Raw genomic sequence first — 8,967 nt, 5'->3', positions numbered from 1 at the left:
AGTAGCTGTGCTGAGCTCTGCCAGGTCAGATAGAATTTTGGAGTATTCTCTTTCTCTCTCTTGTAGACAGCCACTGTCATTTGGTAAGCCATAAGCCTTCCTTTGCTTTGACTGTGGTTAGTGTGTTTGCTGGATTTCTAAAATATATTTTTAGTGTTTACTTGTTTAGATTGAAAAGATTGGGCTATATTTTTAGAAGTTTATCCCTTCATTTTGGAAGACCTTTTAAGTTGTGTTATTGCATGCAAGAGAGCTAATGAAATTCTGGACTCCATATTTTCGTTTTTACCTTTTTTTTTTCTCAGACTTTGAACCAACACTGGCTAAGAATGAAAGGAACTCAGACCCAAATATTTTTTCCCTTGTAAAGCACAGAGAATATGGGAAAAAATTAAATTGGGAAATTGTTTTGCTCCTCTTCCTCCTCCTTGTTGGTCAGTTACCTTAGTCATCCACCTCACTTTGTATTTCTAGCCTGGCTTCAGAAAGACCTGAATTTGATGAACTACACACTGTTGGAGTAGTAGATTGCTAGAAGGAACCACGATCCAGACAACCTTCAATGGCGGCTTCATGGAATATATTCAAGAAGGATGGTTCAGCCAATTTCCTCACTTCCATTGTGAAAGGAGTTCCCTATTCCTAAGAAAATGGACCTATGTCCGACTGACACAGAAGATGGAGATTTATCCCAGTGCATTTATATATGTATATATATTAAAATTATGTATATTTATATATATATATATAATGCCTAATGGAAATATCTCAGATGGTCTATTTTGTGTTTTTTCTTTAATTTTACTTATAAAATTGTGACCATTTTTTAACTCAAAAGAGGAGAACCTTAAAAATTAATTAAAAAGACATTCTCACTAGTCTAAGGTTCAGAGTGACTTGGCAGAGAAAATTGCTGAATGGTTAGATAACAGTGCTGGTATGCTTGGCTATTGTAACACTTTACATTTGAGTTTCTCTTCCTTGGAATTACAAGAACTATATGACTCAAGAGAAAGATTGATAATTAGGAATATTCTGCTTGCTTTTTATATAGCTGAATGAAGAACATTTTGATTAATTATTTGGAGGTCATAGGAAGGAACCTTCATGATCTAACTTTTGAACAAGTAGTGTTGCAACACAAAGCTATGACTTCAAATTAAAAAGGAAATTTGAAATGACCTATTTCTTTTGGCATCTCAATCCAGATCTCTGTCAGTAAAATGAGTCACTTTTCAGTCAAATGGGTGGTCAGCAATATAATTTTTTATTGGGAAGCTGAAAGACACCATTGCCAAACAGAGCATCTGCAGTGTTAACATCTATATTTGAGCACCTTTCGTTTTCCCAAGGGGTGCAGGTAAGAAGAAGGAAGGCAGAGAAATGCACTTGAATAAAGCTTTTCAAGATGGATAGAACAGACAGCATTCCCAGAGGCAGGTCAAGTTCAACCCAAGAACAACTCTCTCAGTGCTTTCACAACTAGTTAACTCAGCTCTCAAATCAGTAACTCAGCTCTCAAATCAGTGCTGAAATCAAGCAGAAGGTTGTTAATATTGATACGGCTAACATACATCAAATAGGATTACTGAATTTTCTGAATCCAAAAGTTCTCCACAGTGTTGACATTTCCTCACTGAACTCCCAGGATTGTTTGGTTTCAAAGGCTGTTGGGCTCAAGACGCATTTTGTTTTAAATAATCCTTCATAAAAAGTTCAGCTTTCAGTCTAATATGATTGAAACCCAGCTTGAGTGTGTTTTATAATGCACTGAGCTGGAAAGACTATGGGCATTGAATTATTCAAAACATGGTAGGCAAAGGAGTGATATGTGGGGAGGAGGTGATCAAAGAAATCAGTGAGACTTGATATGTCATGTTATCTCATTTTATTTAGCTTTTAGAACTCTTCCAAATATTAGAGGAAAGAAATCAATATCAATTTTCACCTGTCACGTTCCACACTTCAATTATTAATGAATGTCAAATTTGACCACAGTTTTCTGTACCACCTGCTCTGCAATAATATTTCTGAGCCTTTATTAAAAATGTAAAATTGTCATTGAATTTCCAAATATGATTCTGCAGTGGCTAATTCAGCTTGTTTTATTAATAAGGAAGTTCTGATGAGTAATAGTAATTTAATACGCCTGCATGTAAGGTTAAAGTGTAAATTATTGCTGCCGAAGGTGATGAGATATGACTGCGATGTGGTGGTAGGGCACTCACCTTCCTGAACGAACCCTGCAAGCACACAGTTCTTGGGAGAAACCAGTACTTCATAGAGTAGCAAATCTGATATTATTTTGCATGTCTCCTGTAGCAGTGGAATGCACACGCACACACACACACACACACACACAAACATGATCACGGGTGAAAAAACACACATGCGCACCTTAGATGCTTGCATTAATTTCTGAATATAGTTCTCCGGAAAGAAAAAGCTTTACTGATGATTTGTATTTTTATAGTTTATTACTTTATCCATACTAAAACACTTCATGAAATCACTTCCTGTTTTGTTGTCCATGGAATCCTTTCAATTTTGAGATGCTAAATAGAAATCGAAATAATGATTATAGTCCTTTGCCATGAAAGACTTAAGTTACAGAGAGCCCGGTGACTGGAGGTCAGAACTGCCACGGAATTATTCCCTGCTCCGGAGACCATTAGAATATCACTGTGTACCCACTTAAGGATAGAATGCTGCTATTGAGAAACTAGCTCTCTTTTATTTATGCTAAAAGGAGAGAACAGTAGGGGACCTTGGCTGTGTGAGTGTATGAAACTTTCTCTGTTTTGTACAATAAGCAAAAACTATACATGAAATAGCCTCGGGCCTTTTGTCTTTTGTACCCAGCTCTTTCCTGTATTGCTCCTGATCAATTACACTTAAATCAACAAGAGTTGCTTGAACATTTTGACAGTTATGTTCCCCATACCCTGAAGCATTTTTAAAGGGTTACTGAGATAAAGCTATTTCAAAAAATACTCCCTCCAAATGTTTTCAGGGTGGCATCAATGAAAGTAACTTAGAGGAAGAAAACTCCACCTTGAGTTCCTGGCCTACCACTCTAAGGCCAGGCAAGCATAAACCTTCACAGCAAAACCTAAGTTTGCTCCCACTTGAGAATTTGGTTTCCATGGTCTTATATGAAAAGTATATGGAGACTTTAATTCCCTATAAGCCCTTTCCAAAGAGTAAATACAGTTCATCATTCGTAAGAGATGATGAAAATTACAATTTTGTTGAATAGGTGGAATATATATTATATATAATATATATATGTTTTAATATATATATAAAATATATAAAGTTACTATTCAGAGTCCTAAAACGGATTTTTCTTACTTACCAAGAAGGAACGGTAACTTGATCTCTAAACACAATAAAGCACCTGGTCATAGCAGAATCATAACAAATATTTGATATCAGAATGAATTCACTGTTCAGGTGTAAAGAGGGAATACCTTCAGCTTTCCTCTTTCTTGTACCCCATTATTGCATCCTGGACAGAGGGGATTTTTCTTGATTTTAATCTGAAGGGGAAATGTTCACTTTTGTTAAGATGGAAATTGACAACCTCAGTAGGCAGAGGCACTGTTTTTATTTGGCTGAATTCCTGTTTCTAGTGATAATTCAAGGTGTAATAGGGTTTTCTCTGCCACTCCAAAATCTGAAAATGATAAGCATCTCACCAGAGTTTCAGGACGGCCCGTTACCTATTCTGTGGAAAGGATATTCAAAGTACCATGCTTCATCAGTGTCTTCTTTTTTTTTTTTTTTTTCACGTTCTTTTATTTATTTATTTATTTATTTATTTGTTTGTTTGTTTATTTATGACTGTGTTGAGTCTTCGTTTCTGTGCGAGGGCTTTCTCTAGTTGCGGCAAGTGGGGACCACTCTTCATCGCGGTGCGCGGGCCTCTCACCATCGCGGCCTCTCTTGTTGCGGAGCACAGGCTCCAGACGCGCAGGCTCAGTAATTGTGGCTCATGGGCCCAGTTGCTCCGTGCCATGTGGGATCTTCCCAGACCAGGGCTCGAACCCGTGTCCCCTGCATTGGCAGGCAGATTCTCAACCACTGCGCCACCAGGGAAGCCCCATCAGTGTCTTCTTTGACTTATTCATCAACGGACAACTACTGAGTTAAGACAGTGTCTTATCCTTGCTTCATAAAAACAAAAACAAAAAAAACCCACAAACACAAAAAAACTGTTAACGATGAAAACTTATTATGCCAGGCCTTAGTGTGGCCTGACTTGGAAATTTACTTTCAGAGGCTTTTGTGAATATACCAAGGAAAGAGGACCTAGGTGTATCTTATTCCCACAGGCCGCCAATAAATATTTGCTTAATGGAGAAAAAATTAATATATAGTATAGGAGAGAACCTGTCAGATGCTTAACATTATTGAGTGATAGCAATGCCCAAACTCATCTGTGATCAAACACTATGAAAGTATCCTCCTAAGGATAAACTGATTACAAATAAGAAGTGAAAATTCAATTATGGAGATACTTTCAGTTTCAGCTCTGATATGCAAAAAGCTTGGAAGTTGTCACTGTATCTTGTCCTTACAAGATAATGCTGTACAAAATGAAAATCAATGACTTTTCTCAGACATGATTAATAAAACATGTAACTATGAAAGAATTTTAAAACTGTAATTATGTATGTGTATATATGTGTCTCTGAAAAATCTGTGTCAAAGAAAACTGAGGCTATCAGTATAAACTCATTTAACTTCTATCTCTTCTTACCTTTATTTCCTCCCAAACTTACCAGTATCCATCCAACTCGAAGGATACAAGTGATTTTTACATACTGTGCAAGGTTTTTTTCTTATTCCTATGTCCATGTTTCCCCAGTTCTCTAAATTATTATCTACATCTTCAGGATCTCCTTCATCGGTTCCTTCATTTCAACATATAAAATATAAGTCCTTCTCATTCTAAAAAGTTCTTTTTTGCTAATTATTTTCTCTTTTCATCCAAACTCCTTCAGAGTAGCCTATTCCCACTGTCTTCACTAGCCCCACCTGGCCCCCACAGGCAGCCCTACACCCTCAATTTATCGCCGTCTGGCTTTCTTGTCCACCACTTCACTGAACTGCTCTAAGGTCACTGGGGACCTAACTGCCCAAATCCAATGGACACTTACATTCTCTGAAGGATGACACTGTCATCTACTTCCTCCTTCTTGAAACTCTATCACCTCTCTCCTTCCCAGAATTCTTTCTCTGCTTATTACTTAAACGTTGTCAGTACTCACAATTCTCTGAAATCTCATCCATTTTCATGATTTTAATGACTGCTAAGTGCTGATGACATTGAAATTTTTATCTTTCCATGTCTTCACGTGCAGGTCCAGTTATCTACCAGTTTGTCTCCCGAATTCTACAGGTGCTTTAAAATTCTACATGTCCAGAACTAAAGTCTTTTCCCCAATTCAGTTCTTTTTTTTTTTTTTTTTTTTTTTTTTTTTTTTTTTCATCATGCATAAGTTAATTTATTAATATTAGAGTTCATTAGTGAATAACAGAATTAATTAATGCAACAGAGATTATGAACTTGTACCAAATTTTGTTTGGTTTTGTTTTATAAGATATGCAATAAATCAGATCTTCTACCAGTTAACATTTTGTTGCTGATCTTCCTTGCAATACTGGCTAATGAAAAACAGCTAATTAATATGCTTCTAATAATTTACTGAACCATATCCTTGGCATTTAAAAACAACACTTAAAAATAGCTGGAACCATGAGGCATGGGCATGCCTGTGACTTCCAATCTTCAGGAAAGATTGTGAGTTACATATAGTGTCTAGTGAATTATTTATAATGGTAAGAAATGAGCTGAAACATGCATACCAGCCACGGGGAAGAGTGATCTGTGATAGCACTTGAAGCAATGGGCAAAATTATTTTACTCTGAAGTTCTTTGTAAGCAATTTGTGGCTTTTTGATAAAAGATTGAAGCCTGAATAAGCCCAATTCAGTTCTTTATCCCCTATTTCCAAACTCAATGATACCACCACCCAACCTTAGTCACACAGATGGGGGTTCAGCCTCCGCCTCCTACTTCTTCCTTACTTCCCAAGATCAAGTCTTGCTTGTAATTTCCTAAATACAATTAGAACTTATTTCCTCCCTTCATCTATACCTTATTTCAGACCCCTTTCTTCTTGCTATTACCTGGTCTAGAAGTTACCAAATTGCTGTTTGGTGGAACCAGTTGTTAGACACTTCTATTAAAAAAGGACTCTAGAGTCAAATAGCTTTGAGGATGGCTGTGTACCATACGCCTGCTGTGACGATCCAGAATGAACATTAGCCGACAGCAGCCCCGAGAAGCTGCGCAGTAAAGAAACCTGATTACCTTTACTTAAGCCAGGTTCTCCCTTCTGCCGGCCCATAAACCTTTCAGTAGGGACAGGAGAGGAGGTGGCAGCATGAAAGTCCCACTCGAAAATAAAAAACACTGCTCCTCAGAAGAGTGGGGCATAATTGTCTCCAGGCTTCTTCAGATTCCTCATCCATACTGACGTCAGTGGTCTAAAATGCCACCTGAACTTGTCCTTTCCATTCTTAGCTATTTTCTGAGGAAACCAGCTCCACGCACATGGATGGCTAAGACCCGCTCTCCTCCTCCTCGCTGCCTCCTTTAGGGGCGCTTGCCACTGCCTGGTGACACTGCACTGATGCGCCAGAGCCTGTGCCTGTGGCTCCGTAACACACCCCTCGCACACTCACGGCTCTGGACTTCCGCTGTCCTCTCTGCCTTGAGTGTCCTTGCCCTTCACCGGCTGACTCACCAGTTTTTCACGAGTCCTGTAAGACTTAGCTTAGGGACTGCCTCTTTCCATGACTTTTCTTTGCCTCACAGCTCCCCCTCTTCTTCCACAAACACTGATGAAACGCCCTGAATATGTCCGTCACAGCAGCATGTCACGTGCAGGATGAGACATCTGCTGTGTGTCTTCCCCTCTCACTCCACTGCTAAAGGGCCAACGTTACATCTTGCTCATTGTTTCACTCCTCTAACACTCAATCCATGACTAATGAACTAACTAGTACTGTAGTAGCCCTCTTAGTAACAATCAGGCAGGAACTTCTAGAAGAAATCTGACACTCCAGCTCTTCTCTGATCTCACCTTTCAGTCTGAATGAACTAAAGACTTATCTGTACATGTTTTACCAGAGAGACATAATTTAATCCAGAGATGTGTCATCACATACTCTTACATACTCTGCCGTTTAAAAATTTGGCTCACGATGGGGAAAGGAGACAGGTGTGCTTTCTGATAGCCCCACTGTTTTGCACTTCTACTGCTCACTGCTCACTGGCTGCTCTCTCGGTGCCTTCCTTAAACCCTTCCTCTCTTAACAAGGAAACAGGATAACAAAGTAATTAAGAGCCTGGGTTCTGCCTATCTGTGAAACAGAAACATAACCAAGGATATAGAGAATAGACTGGTGGTTGCCAAGGGGGAGGGGGTGGGAGAGGGTTGGATTGGGAGTTTGGGATTAGCAGATGCAAACTGGTGTATATACAGGATGGATAAACAAAAAGGTCCTACATGGGACTTCCCTGGTGGCGCAGTGGTTAAGAATACGCCTGCCAATGCAGGGGACACGGGTTCGAGCCCTGGTCCGGGAAGATCCCACATGCCAGAGAGCAACTAAGCCTGATGCCACAACTACTGAAGTCCATGCACCTAGAGCCCGTGCTCTGCAACACGAGAAGCCACCACATTGAGAAGCCTGCGCACCGCAACTAGAGAAAGCCCGCGTGCAGCAACGAAGGCCCAACGCAGCCAAAAATAAATAAATAAATAAATACATTTATTAAAAAAAAAGTGGATGTATTTTAAAAAAACCAAAAAGGTCCTACTGTAGAGCACAGGGAACGATATTCTATATTCTGTGATAAACCACAATGGAAAAGAATATGAAAAAGAATGTATATAAATGTATAACTGAGTCACTTTCCTGTACAGCAGTAATTAACACACACTGTAATTCAACTATACGTCAATAAAAAATAAAATTTAAAAAAATTGCCATAAAAATCATCACATAAGGGGGACTTCCCTGGTGGTCCAGTGGTTAAGACTTCGCCTTCCAATGGAGGGGGTGAGAGTTTGATCCCTGGTCGGGGAGCAAAGATCCCACATGCCTTGTGGCCATAAACCAAAATATAAACCAGAAGCAATACTGTAACAAATGCAATAAACACTTTAAAAATGGTCGACATCAAAAAACATCTTTAAAGAAAATAATCACATAAATCAGAAACAAATGAAACATAATAAAGTCCATACATTTAAAAAAAAAGAGCATGGGTTCGGGTCAAATCGCAGCTTACCACTTACTTATAGCTGTGTAATTCTTGGCAACTCACATAATGTCTCCTCCGACTCCTCATCTATAAAATGGGGATGGTAATAGTTCCCAATCTCATAGCGTTGCTGTAATCCATAAACACGGTTAAGTGCCTTGGTAAATGTTTGAGGCTCTCTGGTTATTGTGAATTAAAATACGTCAATGGCTTCTGGCCATGTGATTTATAATAGTTTGACATTTAACCAAATGGTAAAACTATTCCATTTATTATTCCCATCTCTTTTTACCCCTTACCCTGTTTTGTTGTTTATGTTTTCTCCCACCACAGAGTGCTAGTTCCAGGAGAGTAAAGGCTTTATTTTGTTCACTGCTGAAAGCAATGGCACCCAGAAAAGTACTGTACATATGAAGACCTCAGAAAACACTAGCTGAATGAATGGTGCAAAGTGTCACAAGGAAAAATACACCAAAACTTTCATTATAATAAAAAAGTATAGATAAATCTTTCTCTAATGGCTTCCAGTCAAGTAATTGAAAACACCATATGCTATAATAAAAACATAAGTAGTTTATTAAAATTTGAAGGCAAAAACATAATTTTAAAAGATTTAGTCCTAT

The sequence above is a fragment of the Balaenoptera ricei genome, chromosome 3, assembly GCF_028023285.1.
Source record: "Balaenoptera ricei isolate mBalRic1 chromosome 3, mBalRic1.hap2, whole genome shotgun sequence".
Lineage (NCBI taxonomy): Eukaryota > Metazoa > Chordata > Mammalia > Artiodactyla > Balaenopteridae > Balaenoptera > Balaenoptera ricei.
The sequence above is the reverse complement of the archived record's forward strand: the minus strand, read 5'-3'. Positions refer to the sequence as shown.